Below are 18938 nucleotides of genomic sequence, written 5' to 3'. Positions count from 1 at the left end.
ATGATGACAGGATCAAATTCACACATAACAATATTAACCTTAAATGTAAGAGACTAAATGCCCTAATCAAAAGACACGGAATGGCAAGCTGGATAGAGTCAAAACCCACTGGTATGCTGTATTCAAGAGACCCATCTTATGTGCAAAGACACACATGGACTCAAAATAAATGGATGGAGGAAATTTTACCAAGCAAATGGAAAGCAGAAAAAGGAAGCGGTTGCAATCCTAGCTTCTGACAAACAGACTTGAAACCAACAAAGATCAAAAAAGATGAAGAAGGACATTACTTAATGGAAAAGGGTTCAATTCAACAAGAAGAACTAACTATCCTAAATATATATGCACCAATACAGAAGCACCAAGATTCATAAAACAAGTTATTAGAGACCTACAAAGAGACAGATTTCCACACAATAACAGTGGGAGACTTTAACACCCCACTGTGAATATTAGATCATTGAGACAGAAAGTTAACAAAGATATTCAAGACTTGAACTCAGCTCTGGATCAAGTGAAACTGATAGATATCTACAGAACTCTCTACCCAAAAACAATAGAATATACATTCTTCTCAGTGCCACATGGCACTTACTCTAAAATTGATCAAACAATTGGAAGTAAAACACTCCTCAGCAAATGCAAAAGAACAGAAATCATAACAAACAGTATCTCAGACCACAGCACAATCAAATTAAACCTCAAGATTAAGAAACTCACTCAAAACCACACAACTACATTGAAATTTAACAACCTCCTGAATGACTCCTGGGTAAATAATGAAATTAAGGCAGGAATCAAGAAGTTCTTTGAAACTAATGAGAACAAAGAGAAAACATCCAGAATCTCTAGGATGCAGCTGAAGTAGTGTTATGAGGGAAATTTATAGCACTAAATGCTCACATCAAAAATCTACAAAGATCTCAAATTGACATCCTAACATCCCCACTGAAAGAAATGAAGAACCAAGAGCAAACAAACCCCAAAGCCAGCAGAAGACAAGAAATAACCAAGATCAGAGTGGAACTGAAGGAGAGAGAGACATGAAAAACCCTTCAAAAAATCAATGAGTCCAGGAGCTTCTTTTTTTTTTTTTGAAAAAAAATTCATATAATAGATAAACTGCTAGCTAGACTAATATAGAAGAAAAGAGAGAAGATTCAAATAAACACAAACAGAAATGATAAGGGAGTTATCACCACTGACCCCAGAAATACAAACAACCATCAGAGAATAGTATAAACACCTGTATGCAAATAAACGAGAACATCCAGAAGAAATGTATAAATTCTGAACACATACACCCTCCCTAGATTGAACAAAGAAGAAGCTGAAGCCCTGAGTAGACTAGTAATGAGTACTGAAATTGAGGCAGTAATAAATAGCACACCAACCAAAAAAAGCCCCAGACCAGAAGTATTTGCAGCTGAATTCTACCAGAGGTACAAAGAGAAGCTAGTACTATTTCTTCTGAAGCTATTCCAAACAACTGAAAAAGAGGGACTCCTCCCTCACTCATTTTATGAGGCCAGCATCATCTTGATACCAAATCTGACAGAGATACGACAACAATATTAATAAAAAAAAACTTCAGGCCAATATCACTGATGAACATTGAAAGCAACCAAAACTAGGTGATAAAAGTTTCCAGTAAGAAAGGTTAAAGGAAAAACAACATGCCATTTTTTTCAGGTCTATTTCAAAGTTGTTAAAATGTTATTACCACCATCTTGGAAGAAGATTTTCAAGGACTTTTGTCATTGGTTTTCTGTTATTCTCTCTACTGTTAAGACATTGTCAATTGTATAAATGGAATCAAACACTGGTAATCAAATTGATGAAAATGAAGTATCAGCATAAGACAACCAAATGTCTAGGACAAGATTAGATGTCATCTAAATATCGCTGAGAAACAACTCGGGTAAATTTAATAGGTAAAATGTATCAAAAGATAACAAAGATAGGATAATGTAATAATGACAAAATTTGAGAGTCAGTGAATAGAATGAAGCAGGTTATTTTTCAGGGACAGTGTGTTAAGTAGGAAGACTAAAATTAATGAGAGAAAGATCTACATTCAAAGGAATTATTACCAGTTATATAATTTTATCTGGGGAATTATTCTTAAAGTGAATTTTTAAAAGGCACATTATTATAAAATCATTACTCACCATCTTTGTAACTACAATAGCTATATGCATGATGATCCTAAGCAAGATGCTGAATAAGATCTTTTTGTTGCACAATTCTTGTGATAAATAGCACAAATATAAATACTGAGAAGAAAACAAATCTCTATAGTGCTACTATCTCTCTGTTACTGAAAAATTTTCCCAAGTATCATTTACTAAAATCTGTTGGCCAGTAACTGTACTTCACTGTATATAGTCTATGCAAGGGTTAACAAAATACATGATATCTAGTTGTTTGTATTGGTTTACAATTTACAATGAGAAAAAAAATCAGATTTTCCCATGTTATCACAATGGTTTCAAGTGATTCACAGTGTCACTAAAATACACTCAGAAGAGATTTCTAAAGATTTGTTACAACTGGCAGAGCTGGACCTTCTAGATTTCTCTTTCCTAGCAACAGTATATGAGTTGTAAATGTAGCAAGCATCCTTGAGTATTTTAGTCTAAGTACTAAGTTTAGAATGAAAACAAAGAATACTTTCCAATCTATGTTAGACATTTTAATCTTTCTTTCTTTCTCTCTCTCTTTCTTTTCTTTCTTTCTTTCCTTTCTTTCTTTTTCTCTTTCTTTCTCTCTTTCTTTCTTTCCTTCTTTTCTCTTTCTCTCTCTCTTTTTTTTTTTTTTCCTGAAACATAGGCTTGCTCTGTCGCCCAGGCTGAAGTCCAGTGGCAGGATCTCGGCTCACTGCAAGCTCTGCCTCCCGGGTTCACACCATTCTCCTGCCTCAGCCCTCAGCCTCCAAAGTAACTGGGACTACAGGCGCCCGCCACCATGCCCAGCTAATTTTTTGTATTTTTAGTAGAGATAGAGTTCTTGCATTATCAGAAATAAAACTTGTAATAAATGAGGAAATTAACAAAAACAAAAATAGGAAGTTCTGATTTCTTATTGACTGGCAGTAGTCTGAGCAGCTAAGTCTAAAGAAGACCTCGAGTCTTCAAGTACTTTTGTCTCTCAGGAGTAGTCTTATTCTATTGCTGGATGGAAACACTGATTAATATGATGTGATTTAGATGAAAAAAGAAAAACCAAAATAAAATTGATAAAAAAATTAGGTGCTAGAGCCAATTTCTGATGAACTTGCTTGTTCATCAAGTTCAATCACCAGTGAAAAATCAATGACATGAAAATGGACTGCTAAGTCACACTGTGATCATTTCAGAATGTCTCTAACAACATTTGGAATCCCTAATCTGTCCAGAAAATCTCTCTTTTTCCCTATCAACTTAGTGCTACAATACAGTATTTTAAAGTGTCTAAAGACCTACAAAAGTTTTATGGCTCATGTTCCTACATTAGACTTGGATGGATTCTAGACTACCTCTCAAATGTTCCATTATTTCTTTCTCTCTCTTGCACACACACACAAAATTATACAAAGCCACTGTCAAGTAATATTTGACTTCTTGACATTTTCCTGAGTATATAATGCTGAAACATCCCCAAATTTACAAGCAAAAAATTATTGCTTCTAAATTTCACCAGAGATTTTAAGCCATATTTTGTGCCATGGATCACTTTGGTAGTCTTGTGAAGCCTTTGGACTTCATTTTAAATAAAGCCAATTATATTGCAATATAGTTTTGAAATTTTTTTTAAAATATATGTTAGTGTTTAAGATAATAAGTTCCAGATGTATGCTTAATAATGACAATATTGAAGTTTTCATGAGCTTTATTTCAAAATATCTACAATAAATGTTTCTTGTCATATAAAATTTATTATTTGTATTAGGAACCAAGTTACATGTACTACTTGACACTAATCTGGTATTCCAGTTGTATTCATAATGGGGAATGCTAATTGTTACCTAGTGGTTTACATTTATATATGTAATTTTCGCTCTCAAAATGCATGTATATGAACCCCAAATCTTAACCACAGATTCTTGGGCATCCATGGACTCCAGTTTAAGAACCACTGCCCTATAAGTGAAACATAAATTATCACCTTAAAGAGATACTCTGCAAATTCTTTTTTTGGATTGCTTACAGTGATCTGAGCATTATCTGGTATTACTCTGCAAATTAATATCCAAATACTCCCATAAGCTTCCTCTTCTCCATAAATATTAAAATCATATTCTATTTATAGTATCTTTGAAAAAGTCTGGGAAGGGAGGTTATCACTGTTGGGTTCCTGCTTTCACTTTGTTTGGAACCTGGCCTAAAATACATTGTTTTATGTACTCAAAGTATGCTTTTAATAGGAATATGTGTTTGTTCATTTTTATTCCTTCTCTCAAAAGCCACATATATAGAGTTTCATTGGCATTGTGTTATTAGTAACAAGAGGGAGACTAGCAGTTCTTATGACCTACAACTTACACCTATTATGTAAAAGCATTACAATAATTGACACTGGCAATTTTCTCCCTTTCTGCATCCTAAAAGTATCTTTGTAGAAAAAAAAATACCTAAAATATTTAAACTTGTGAAGCAGAGATGCTATAAAATGTAGTTCACTGCAGGTAGACAACTGCCAGGAATATAATAATGATAGAAATCTGTGCATACATAAGTACACCCCAATATATATCCCTATGATTCATGTAGCAATTTCGTTTTGCAAAGTGATAAATAGAAACCAATTAATGGAAATACCAGTAAGAAGCAGTTAGGTAGGGTTATATTAGAGGATGCTGGCTAGATCAGAAACAAAATGTGGGCAGTCAAGAAAGGCATCAATGCCTACTCTAAGGAATTTCTTCAGTCATTCACTAGATGATCAGTAATCATCACTCGATTATTGAAAACAAAATGGAAAAATGCTTTTATGACATTGCTGCAGTGAGATGTCCATAACTAAATTGCTCTCAATTTTGGCCTTTTATGTACTTCAAGATCCCTCATTATGATGGTTAACACTGAGTGTCAACTTGATTAGATTGAAGGATACAAATTATCCATCCTGGGTGTGTCTGTGAGGGTGTTGCCAAAAGAGATTAACATTTGAATCAGTGGGTTGGTGAAGGCAGATCCACCCTTAATCTGGTGGGAACAATCTAATCAGTTGCCAGCAAATATAAAGCTGGCAGAAAATGTGAAAAGGAGAGATTGGCCTAGCCTCCCAGCCTACGTCTTTCTCCTGTGCTGGATGCTTCCTGTCCTGGAATATCGGACTCCAAGTTCAGTTTTGGGACTCGGACTGGCTCTCCTTCTTCCTCAGCTTTCAGACAGCCTATTGTGGGACCTTGTGATCATGTAAGTTAATACTTAATAAACTCTCCTATATATATATATGTGTGTGTGTGTGTGTATATACATACACACATATGTATACATATATACATATACACACATAGATACATATATACACACATATATACACATATGTATACATATATATCATGTAAGTTAATACTTAAACTCCCATATATACATACATATATACATATATAAAATACATATATATAATATATATAAATAAAGCTGAGGAGCAAGGAGAGCCAATCTGAGTCCCAAAAGTGAAGAACTTGGAATCTGATATATATATGTATATATACATATATATATATGTGTATATATATATATATATGTGTATATATATATATCCTATTAGTTCTTTCCCTCTAGAGAACCCTGACTAAAACATGCATAGAGGAACAGAAAGGCATGATCTGGAAAAGTAGTTGCTACTCATTCCTCCTTTGCGCCTTTTACCACTTTGTTTTGGGTGGGAGAAGTAAATGAACAATATATTTTGCTATGGTTGTTTTAAAATGTATTCTGCTTTAAATTAAATTAATACATGTCAGTGTTCCCTGAATTAGTTTTATAATCTTTTTAAAAACCCACAGTAATTGTATACCCCACTCTTCCTTCACTTACCTTAGTTATCAATCTCATGAAAGAGTTTACAATTCTAAGTTGTTTCCCCTTTGTATGCTTTTTCGTTTAAATCTACTATACATTTGCGGCCATTTTCTGATATTTGAATATTTAATACAACACTCTCACAATTGGAGGATAAAGATTTAAGTCTCTCATACATATTTTCTACCCACACTTCACTTTCCTTCTTAATTTCTTCTAATGTAGAATTCATCTTGTAATGAATTACAATAATTGGTATTCAGGATAAATAGTATTGTAATTTGTGACAACTGAGGATTTACTATTCAATTAATAAATTTCTTTTTTTTTTTTTTTTTTTGAGACGGAGTCTTGCTCTGTCACCAAGGCTGGAGTGCAGTGGCACAATCTCGGCTCACTGCAAACTCCGCCTCCCGGGTTCATGCCATTCTCCTGCCTCAGCCTCTCCGAGTAGCTGGGACTACAGGCGCCCGCCACCACGCCCGGCTAATTTTTTGTATTTTTAGTAGAGACGGGGTTTCACCGTGGTCTCGATCTCCTGACCTCGTGATCCGCCCGCCTCGGCCTCCCAAAGTGCTGGGATTACACGCGTGAGCCACCGCGCCCGGCCTCAATTAATAAATTTCTATGGCTATATAACTTTACATTTTTCTGGAACAATTGAATTTTGCGGGGAGTGGTGTGCTTGGTTTTCCATTTTTTTACTCACTCCGAACAGAAACATAAAACTTCTTCCCGTGTTGAGATGTGTGAGGATTTGTGTATATGTGTGCATTGATTGATTGATTACATTTTTTTCCCTGAGAAAATTTCTTCCAGATTAATTTTTCTCTGATTCCCCTCTTCAAATCTAGCTAGTTGTTCTCTAGGTGGGCTGCTTACCTGTCCTCTTTGGATTTTTCTTCATGTTATCTAGAGTATTCCCTTCACTTAGAAGGTGCTTTTTATCTTCTGTTTCATGGATTCTATGTTATCCTGCTTCTAGGTTTAGTCATTTTGTGGAGGTTATCCTCTAGTAGCTTCTGGAGAAATGGCGAATTCAGGAGAATTTTAAAGATACCTCGTGACTGAAAATAGCATTATTCTTTCCCTTATACTCATAGTTTGCCTGAGTATAGAATTCTGTGTTGGAAATTTGGAGCCAGAAATTTTGAAGACATGACACTAGTGTCTAATGATGATGTTGGGAAATAATATCAATCCTTTTAGTAACCTCTTTTTCTTTCTCAATAATTTTTAAGAATCTCTTTATCTTCACTCCTCTGAAATTTAATGATGATTCAACTTCATATGGCTATATTTTTCAGTAATTATACTGACAATTTGATGAGAACTTTAATTCTGGAAGTTTGTGTTTTATATTTTCTGGATTAGTGTTCATGTCTTTTTAAAATTCCTTATTCACACAGTTACTTTCAGGGGACTTCCTAGACAGACTTTTATATAACTTCGTCTTTTGCTCTACCTTTTGAGATATTACTCAAAATATTTCCTATGATTTTTCTGAAAATTTTAATACATTTCATGTGTTAAATTTCAAAGAAAATTCTTATTTAAAATTTTCTATAATTTCTTAATTTTCACCAATTTAATTATATTATAGGTGATTTTTTATTTAATCTTACCATAAAACATACTCGTTTAATACTTAGCTATGTACATTTTGCACATAAACAACACAAAAACATAATTTTTTCTCATTAATGTACTCTATTTTTTATTTCAATATTTTAGATACAGGGAGTACATGTGCAGATTTGTTACATGGGAATATTGCACAATGATGAAGTTTGAAGTATGGATCCAGTCGCCTGGGTAGTGAAGATAGTACCTATCTGATAGGTAGTTTTTTAAACAGCTCCCCTCCCTCCACTCTCTAGTAGTCCACAGTGTCTATTACTTCTATATTTATGTCCATGTGTGCTCAATGCTTTGCTCCACATATAAGTGAGAACATGCGGTATTTGGTTTTCTGTTCCTGCATTAATTTGCTTAGGATGACCTCCAGCATCATCCATGCTGCTGCAAAGGACATGATTTTGTTTTTTATGGTTGCATAGTATTCCATGGTGTAACAAATTATCTTTATCCAATCTACTACCATTGATGGGTACCTGGGTTGATTCCATGTCTTTGTTATTGTGAATAGTGTTGCGATGAACAAACAAGTGCATGTGACGTTTTGGTAGGTTAATTTATTTCCTTTTATGTATATACTCAGTAATGGGAATGCTGGGATAAATAGTGGTTCTGTTTTAATAACTACCTTTGAGAAATTTTCAGACTGCTTTCCACAGTGGCTGGACTAACTTACATTTCTACCAATGGTGTATAAGCATTCCTTTTCCTCTGCAGCTGCCACCAGAATCTATTATTTCTGGCTTTATCGTAATAGCCATTCTGACTAGTATAAGATGGTATCTCATTGGTTTTTCATTTGCATTTCTCTGATGATTAGTGATGTTGAGCATTTTTTCATGTGTTTGTTGATCACGTGTATGTTTTCTTTTGAGAAGTGTCTGTTCATGTTCTTTGCCCAGTATTTAACGGGGTTATTTGTTTTTTGCTTGTTGTTTAAGTTGCCTATAGACTCTGGATATTAGGCCTTTGTCAGAAGCATAGTTTGTGAATATCTTCTCCCACTCTGTAGGTTGTTTGTTTTCTCTGTTGATAGTTTCTTTTGCTGTGCAGAAGCTGTTTAGTTTAATTAGGGCCCACTTGTCTATTTTTGGTTTTGCTGCAATTGCTTTTGAGGACTTAGCCAAAAATTCTCTGTGAAGGCTGATATTAAGAATAGTATCTCTTAGGTTGTTTTCCAGAATGTTTATAGTCTGCAGCCTTATATTTAAACCTTTAATCCATTCTGAGTTAATTTTTGTATATGGTGAAAGGTGGCAGTCCACCTTCAATCTTCTGCATATGGCTAGCCAGTTATCCCAATATCATTTGTTGAAAAGGGAGTCTTTTCCCAATTACTTGTTTTTGTTGTTCTCTGAAATCCAGCAGAGACACAATGAAAAAAGGAAAACTTCAGACCAATATCCTTCATGAACATAGATGCAAAAAACCTCAAAATATACTAGCAAATCAAATCCAGCAGCACATCAAAAAGTTAATATACAATGATGAAGTAGCCTTTATTCCTGGGATGCCAGGCTGGTTCACCAAATTCAAATCAGTAAGTGTGATTCACCACATAAACAGAATCAAAAGCAGAAACCATATGATCATCTCAATACACACAGAGAAAGCTTTCGATAAAATCCAACATCCCTTCATGATAAAAACCCTCAACAGAGTAATAATTGAAGGAACATACCATAAAATAATAAGAGACATCTATGAAAATTCCACAGCCAGCATCATAGTGAATGGGTAAATGCCTAAACCATTCCCCTTGAGAAGTGGAACAAGACAAGGATGCCCACTCTCACTACTATTCAGTGTGGTACTCGAAGTCCTAGCCAGAGCAATCAGGCAAGAGAAATAAATGAAAAGTCCCCAAATAAGGAAAAGAAGAAGTCAAACTATCTCTCTTTGCTGATGACATAATTCTATTCCTGGAAAATCCTAGACTGTGCCAAAAGACTCCTAGAATTGATAAACAACTCTAGTAAAGTTTCAGGATAGGAAATCAATGTACAAAAATCAGTAGCATATTTTTATACACCAATAACGTCCAGGCTGAGAGTTAAATTAGGAACACAATCCCAGTTATAATAGCCACAAAGAAAATGAAATGAGGCAGCGCTCCTTTCACGGGGGCACTAGCTGCAGGGGGTCTGTTCCTGCAGAGCGACAGATGAATAAAGTACACTGACACGCAGAAACTCTGCACTGCCAGTCCAGCTGAGGGTCCGAGCCGCTTACAGGCTCCAAGCTGAGTTCTGTAAACAGTTGCGACTCGGCCATGATCAGCTAGTGAGGCTCACATTTATTCAGTAAGACTAATTAACAGAAGTTGTGAGTAAACACCACTAGAGGGTAAAGATTAAAGACCAGGTTCCCAGGCCTAAAGCAAACACCATTTGTGGGTGATAAACTTCTGCCAATCCCCACCTGCCCCCAGTAGGAAGCAGTAAAGTACCTGCGGTAGGACAAAGGTCAGTCTTAAGCCCATATAAGTAAACAGGTTAGTAAGATAAACTTCCCACATTCCTTTGTACTTGTACCCTAATCTTTCTGGCTCCTAAAAGGAGACCCTGGCTGCCTTCCACCAAGCAATCTGAAGCTATGCTAACTCTCAGGGTCTTCCAAGAGAGTTTTTGACTATTACTGTAACTATACTTAATATTTTTCCCATCAGCTTGATTGAACCCCAACAATGAAATACCTAGGAATACAGCTAACCAAGAAGTAAAAGATCTGTACAAGAAAAACTAAAAAATACTGCTGAATATAACTGTAGATGACATAAATAAATGGAAAAATATTCCATGCTCATGGATTGGAAGAATCAATATGATTTTTCCAATTCTTGTCTTGTGGAAGATTTTTATAAAAGGAGGATAATATTCACAAATGTATTTTCATAATTAAAATTAATATTTTGAATTACATGAGTATGACCATAAATGATGGTTCTATTACATTTTTAAAACTTCCATTAACTAAGGTAGGCATTTTTGAGAACTTTATGAGATGACATTGGGTTGCTTTCATGCCTATTGCCAGGGTGATTGCACGATAACTACATTATCTATTGCATGAACAAAGCTTCCTCACTGGTCTCCCTGGCACTTAATTTGTTGCCATGTGATACATTTTACAGGCTGCAGCAGAACTAGTTTAAATACACATGTCACATTTCTTTTTAGAGAATTCAGTTATAGTTTTGCATTACTCTACAGTTAAAATCTAAATTCATTAATGTGTATGAACAGGCTCTGGCCATTATCCATATCTTTTGTCCACCTCTCTTCTCTCTTCAGTGTACTCTAACTAAAGCTGAATTAAACTTCTGTCATATCTATTACCTATCTTTCCTCATATTCCATACTGTTTTCCCTGTCTAGAACAACATTTTATCCATGCCAATTTTGGGGGTGTTAGCTCATTCATTCTTAGAGAAATCCTTCAAAAATGGTTACTATCTGATAGTTCCACTCTCATTTAAAAAACCACACTTTGGTCTAATCATTCTTTTTGTTGTTGTTGTTGTTGTTTGTTTGTTTGTTTGTTTTTGTCTTCTACTATTCTGAAAAACTCCATTTTAATAGTAGTTAGGTGTTGTAAGATGTCAGCTTGACAATAGTGTCCAAGATATTTAGTTAACCTTGAACTGATACTAACTTCAGTTAATTAACTGATATTCATTAGCTATCTAGATCATTTCTAAGTAAGAAAATGTTAAAACATTGTTACTGATGCCTCATTGTGAAAGTTTACTTCTGGGTTACCTTCTTGAGATTAGTTTATATTCCTTTTTTACTTACTTTCGGAGAAAAACATTTTGTTTATTATACCCATAGAAATAGTTCTTGCATAGTCATATATGCTATTATATACCATTATAAAAATATATTCAAGTTTTCATTTTAGTAATTAATACTGCTCTTCTTTTTTCACATTTGAGGAGTATATCTTGTTTTCCAGAACAAATAAGACAATATGGCGTAGCAACTCTTTACTTATAAATATTTTAACAACGTTGAACTTTATCTGAATTTTGTGTTCCTAGGAAATAGCAGCATTTAAGAAACCACCACTACTTCTGCCATTCATTTATGTTCCAAGAAATGACTAACCATAAAAGACCACTTTACTCTTGTATATTACAAAAAAAGAGCTGTCACAATCTTTTCTCATGACTTCCATAAACCTTGTAACTATTTACCTGCCTTTGTAAAAATCCCTTTCCTTTCCTTTTCATTAATTAACATTCTCTTTCTTAGAATAAACAGCATAAATAAAATTATCTCTTTAATTGTCCAGTGCATTTTGTCTTTCAAAGCTTTGATGCCAAGACTCAAAGAAAATTGAAACTACCATGGATCCATATTTATTCTACCCAGGTAATGAGGTCTGTTGGTAATAAGGTCTCTTGGTGTACCTTGTGCACTGTTCCTGATTAGCAACCTTGTCACTTTTGAAAGAAATACAATCATGTAATCCCATAGGTTTACTTTCAAAGTATTTTATTGTCATTTTGGTTAAATAGGCAACCAAATAATTTTTCCCCTATAACCTATTATCTTGTCTTTATCAACTATTCAAATCTCTTGAAATATTTTGATATGTTGCTTTCCAAAAATAGTATTATGTCACAAAAGACCCAAACAAATGAAAAAATATTCCATATTCATGAATAAGAAAACTCAAACTTGTTAAAATGTCAGTTCTTGCCAATTTGATCTATAGATTCAATATAATCACAATCAAAGTCCCAGAAAGTTGCTTGTCAACATAGTAAACTAATTGTAAGGTTTATATAGAAAGTCCAAAGACCCAGAATATCTGACACAATATTGAAGAATAAGAATCAAGTCAGAGGACTGACACTACCTGATTTCAAATCTTACTATGAAGCTACAGTAATCCGGACACATAGATTGGCAAAGTAATAGACAGATGGATCAATGAAATAGAGTATAAAACCCAGAAATAGACCCAAACAAATATACTCAACTGATTTTTGACAAAGGAGAAAAGAACTAACAAATGAAAAAAAGTGTCTTTTCAACAAATGGTGCTGAAACAACCAGGTAGCTAGTTGCAAAATAGTGAATCTAGACACTGACCTTACTTAATATAAATTAACTAAAAAATTAACCTAAATATAAAAGTAACTAAAAATCAATCTAAATATAATGCAATATAAAATGCAAAATTTCTAGAATGTAACATAGGATAAACTCCATGGCAACTTAGGTTTGGAAATTAGTTTTTAGATACAACAACAAAAACGTGATCTATGAAAAAAATTAAAATGTTAGACTTAATTAAAATTAAAAACATCTGCTCTGTGAAAGATGATGTTAAGAGAATGGAAAGACAAACAACAGACTTGGAGAAAATATTTGCAAACACATATCTAATAAAAGACTTGTATCCAAAATATACAAAGAACTCTTAAAACTCAACAATTTTTTTAAAAAGCCCAATGAAAAACTAGGCAGATGATCTGAACAGTCACCTCAACAACAACAAATATATATATATATATATATGGCAAATAAGAATATAAAACAATGCTCAACATTATAACTAATTATAATCAAAATGTGGGAAAATCCAAAACATGGGCAGGATTAAATATTGAATAGGATGTGGATTGACAGGAAATCTCATTACTGGTGGAAATGCAAAATGGTACAGCCACTTTGGAAGACAGTTTTTATTTTTATTTTTATTTATTTATTTATTTTATTTTTTTTGAGATAGAGTCTTGCTCTGTAGCCCAGGCTGCAGTGCAGTGGCGCAATCTCAGCTCACTCCAAGCTCCGCCTCCCAGGTTCACGCCATGCTCCTGCCTCACCCTCCCGAGTAGCTGGGACTACAGGCGCCCACCACCACGCCAGGCTAATTTTTTTTTTTTTTTTTTTTTGTATTTTTACTAGAGACGAGGTTTCACTGTGTTAGCCAGGATGGTCTTGATCTCCTGACCTCGTGATCCACCCACCTTAGCCTCCCAAAGTGCTGGGATTACAGGCATGAGCCACGGTGCCCAACCGGAAGAGAAGCTTTTAAAGTTATTACAAAACTAAGCATACTCTCATACTTTTATACCTTTACCATATGATTCAGCTACCACACTCCTTATTATTTGCCCAAGTAAGTTGAAACTTCATGTCTACACAAAAATCTTCATATGAATGTTTATAGCGTCGTTTTATAATTGCCAAAAATTGGAGAAAACTAAGATGTCCTTAAATAGGTGAATGAATTATTAAAAAAAAAAACCGTGGAACATCCATCTGAATAATGGAATAACATCTGAATAATAGAATGTTATTCAGCAATAAAAGAAATGAGCTATCAAGCCACCGAAAGACATGCAGGAACCTTAAATGCATATTGTTAGGTGAAAAAAAGCTAGTCTTAAAAACTATATACTGTATGATTCCAATTGTGTGACATTCTAGAAAAGGCAAAACTGTAGAGACATTAAAAATATCAGCTCTTGCCAGGGCATTAAGGGTGAAGAGGAGGAATGAATAGGTAGAATAGGAGGAATTTTTAAGGCAGTGAAACTATTCTGTATGATACTGTAATGGTGGATACATGAGCTTATGCATTTGGCAAAACCTGTAGAATGCACAATACAAAGAAAGAACCCTTACATAAACTATGGCACTAGTCAATAATAACATACTAGCATTTGTCCATCAGTTGTAACAAATATACCACACGAATGAAGATGTCAATAATAGGGAAAACTGACAGGTAGCGAAAGGAAGTATATGAGAACACTGTAATTTCTGTTCAACTTTTGTATCACCTTAAATGACTCTAAAAAGTATATTAATTAAAATAAAAATTATAAATGATACCTTTTGAGCTTAAAACTGTATTTTTGATTTCCCAGAAAGCTCCTGGAAAATCACAAATGATTTCCTTCACTTTGAAAAGAAGGGGTGGCAGAAATAATCAGGTTCATTTAATATGTTACTGTTGATGCAATGTATATGAAGAATGGTGAAATCAGAAGAGATTCTTAGACTTTCTAGGGTTAAATTTGTATTGCTAAACTGTTCTTAATGTATGGATTACAGAACATGTATGTGAAGTTCGTATGATTTGTCTTTGTCCTCATAGTCCATGGCATGTTTCTATTTATCATTGTTCTTTGGCTGCTTTGCTGATATTAGACAACAGTATAGCATTTTCAGTAATAATTTCAGTTATTTGTAAGACATCAACTTGTTTGTAAATCTAGTTCTTTAATATAAAAGGGCATCTCTCTTAGGCCATTGGTTTTGAACTGGGGATTCATATCATTTAACTGTACAGTTTTATTAACATACAGATATTCCATATTTACATAATTTCTTTTTATTCTTGATATATTCTGACTATATGTTTGATATCTGGAGTATTTTCTCTTTTTTTTTTGAGACAGAGTCTTGCTCTGTCACCCAGGCTGGAGTGCAGTGGCAAAGTCTCGGCTCACTGCAAGCTCCGCCTCCCGGGTTCACGCCATTCTCCTGCCTCAGCCTCTCTGAGTAGCTGGGACTACAGGCGCCCGCCACCACGCCCGGCTAATTTTTTGTATTTTTAGTAGAGACAGGGTTTCACCGTGGTCTGGATCTCCTGACCTCGTGATCCGCCCGCCTCGGCCTCCCAAAGTGCTGGGATTACAAGCGTGAGCCACCGCGCCCGGCCACATCTGGAGTATTTTCTTTGTAAATAATATGTTCCTTTCAGTTTTGTAAGCTAAATGTAATAACTGTATCTACTATTTTTGAAAATAGTTTTATTACGCTTATAAATATTTTGTCTAATATAATTTTGTATTGACTTTTATCTTATTTTGCATGCCACAGGAAATAAACAAATTTTCTTTTTCACTTGTATTATTCTTGTAATGAACTCTTATCAGATATTTCAGTTTTTTAAATTACTAATATTAAGTTACCCACAGCCTTTTTAAGTCTTTGTCATCTATGCGTAGTTTTTGTTTTATTCTAATGCTTCCCTGAAAGCACTTGTGATCAGCCGTAAGCCAGTATGCTTCATATTTAACAACAACAACAAAAAGCTGTGTTAGAGATCCATAGGAAAGGACTATACAAGGTACTTTTGGGTACAGGTTTCTGACAGCAGTATTTAAAAAGCTTTTGGATCACTTCTTTGTATTTCCAAAACTCAAAGTAAGAGGTGGACAGGTTCACGATATGTTCACCAAAGATAGATCACGAAAAGAATTAATTATATAAGACTGAGTGTATGTTTTATAGACATACAAAGAGTCTCCTAATCTTTTATTTTAAGCTATGTATAACTTATAACAATTTAGTAAGCTATGTTTTTGCAAACTAAAATTATACATTTGTAAATGATATTTTTTCACTCTGCCTGACCATTCCTGAATTCAAAAAAATCTTATTGAGTATCATTATTTTTGTGGAAATATAAGTTTTTTAATATATTCAATAGAGCATGTTTTCTTTGTTAGCAGGACATAATTGGAAATATATGTACCCAAAGCCTTGTCTGGGCTATCCCATTTGAGGATGATGCTCACATAGTCAGATATGACCAGATAATTTTAAGGAAATAAGGTTGGCTTATCGAGCCAATAATCACAAAGCCCTCTTGGGAAAACTACCTTCATACATGGCTTACAGGATTTCCAACATAACAGATGCATAAAGAAGGCCACTTCCTATCAAGACCACGAAACTCAGAATGTTTTGTGGGCTTTAAGAAAAAAAAAGTATCACTGAAATTTAAAGGTGTTCAGGTGATGACCCGTTTGTTAGTTTCCTATTGTTGCTATAACAAAATACCACAAACTTGTAGACAAAACAAAATATTTTATTATCTTAAAGTTTTGTAATTCAGAAGTTTGAAATGGGTATCACTGGGCTAAATTCAAGATATTAGAATGTCTACATTCCTTTCTGTAGACTGTAGAAAATAATTCAATTTCTTTCCTCTTCCAGCTTTTAGAAGCCACCCTTATTCCTTTATTCCTTGGCTTGTGACTACCTTTCTTCATTTTCAAAGCCAGCAAGTACAAGTTGTTTTCATCACAACATATAATTTGGATTCTCTTTTTCTGCTTCCTTCTTCCCCATTTAAGAACAGTAAACTTTATATAGGTACCATCTGTATAATCCAGGATAATCTCTCTGTTTTATGATCAGTTGAATAGCAACTAATTCCATCTTGAATTATAATTTCCCCTTCTCATATAAAGTTGTATATTCATAGGTTCCAGGGATTAGGATGTGGATATCATTGTGGAGGGCATTGGTCTGACACCACACCGTGAGCTCTTGGCTTGACTTCTAGTTTTAAGTGACTTTTAAAAGTACAATCTTGGATTTTCTCTTTAATGAAAACTTCCAGCAAATCAAAAGTTAAAAAGCCAACATGGTAATTTACTATTCTTGCCCCTGCTATGTAATAATCTAGCCAAATCTAATGGTACTACTATCTAATAATAATACTATTTTGTGATCAAGAATAATCTTTCTTTGAAATTTGTTTTTATCAGCCGGGCGTGGTGGCTCACGCTTGTAATCCCAGCACTTTGGGAGGCCAAGGCGGGTGGATCACGAGGTCAGGAGATTGAGACCACGGTGAAACCCCGTCTCTACTAAAAAATACAAAAAATTAGCCAGGTGTGGTGGTGGGCGCCTGTAGTACCAGCTACTCGGAGAGGCTGAGGCAGGAGAATGGCATGAACCCGGAAGGCGGAGCTTGCAGTCAGCCGAGATTGCGCCACTGCACTCCAGCCTGGGCGACAGAGCAAGACTCCATCTCAAAAAAAAAAAAAAAAAAAATTTGTTTTTATCAAATAAAGAGGTCACTCTAAAGAGAAATTTTGTGAATCAGTGACAAACAATGTGTCATCTATAGTATATCCTTTTGGTTTATCAAATTCTAGCCCTATTCATTCTGAGCTATCTGGAGCCCACATTCATCTTGAGCTATTTTTCACCACTATGTAACTTGCCAATAGCTGATGAATATGCAAATTCTGTCTTGCCTGATGGAAATTTAATTGACTTCCTAACCTTCCATATAAAACAAGTTTTGGTACCTACTTATAGATGAGACAGATATTATTACCTTGTCCAAGTTGTCAATCCTTGACAAAATTTCAATTCTCCAAGTTTTCTTTAATATCTGTCAATAGCCCTCCAAACTAACTTTTCCAATCTTTCTCCTTCCTCAGTGTCACCAAGAAGTAAAACTTGACTTTGCATATCTTTATCTTTACTCTGATTGCGTTGGGGCTGGCCATTTTACCAGGATCTGAAGAAGTTCTGCAAGTGGAACCTTGGTACGTGATATAAATCTGGAAGGACTAACCACTGCAAGAGACCATCCATGGGCCCAAATTCTTCCTGGGCAAGGTCCTATCTGGATCATTAAGGAAGTCTAGCAAAATATCCATATCATGCATACAAGAGGTAACCAGACTATGGTCAGCATCCACCAAGGCATCAATTTTCTAGCTTGAGAGTTTTGAGAACTCAATTAGTAGTGTTGCATAACCTCCTGGAATCCACTAGACTGGTTAATCTCAGGGTACAAACTTGGATTCTTTATTTTAATACAATATTTTATATCAATATTTCTCTTTTTCATTATTTTAGGTTTCCCTCTTTTAAGATCCCTAAATTCCAGGACAAGAACAGTCATAACAAGGGTTCTCAACTCTGCTGAGCCATTCAACAGATGGTTCAACCAGTTTTACAGGAAAAAAAAAAAGAATCCTCCAGTGACTATTTCTTACATGCTTCTTTGCCTCACTCAGAAAGTTAATGATCAACTCAAGTTATTTAGCAATGAAGACATTTGCCTTGTACAAAAAGAGGGATTGACAATTTTGAACATCATTATGATCTCTATAAGACTCAAGTGACCCACTTGTTTATTTGCCTCCATAAAACCAGACCCCTTTCTTTCTTTGAGATATTTCTCATTAATAAATGTTCTCTCTATGACCATAACCTTAATAATCTCCTTAACAGTCTACTGCACTTAGTCTTTCAGAATTTCAACCTTTTATAATAGGCTTCTTTGTCAACAATAAATTAATTATATAATAATAGAAATAAATGATAGTGATGATGATGATATTGAATACATACTGCTTCTTCTGTTCTTAGCATGTTATATATAGCAATGATTTAATCTTCATTACAAATCTATGAAGTAGACAATATTAATATCTCCATTGAACCAGTGAGAAAAATCTGAGAACAAAGATATTAGGTAAGTAGCCCAAGGTCACAGCGCTTGTAAGTT

This window comes from Symphalangus syndactylus, chromosome 10, assembly GCF_028878055.3.
Source record: "Symphalangus syndactylus isolate Jambi chromosome 10, NHGRI_mSymSyn1-v2.1_pri, whole genome shotgun sequence".
Classification (NCBI taxonomy): domain Eukaryota; kingdom Metazoa; phylum Chordata; class Mammalia; order Primates; family Hylobatidae; genus Symphalangus; species Symphalangus syndactylus.
The sequence above is the reverse complement of the archived record's forward strand: the minus strand, read 5'-3'. Positions refer to the sequence as shown.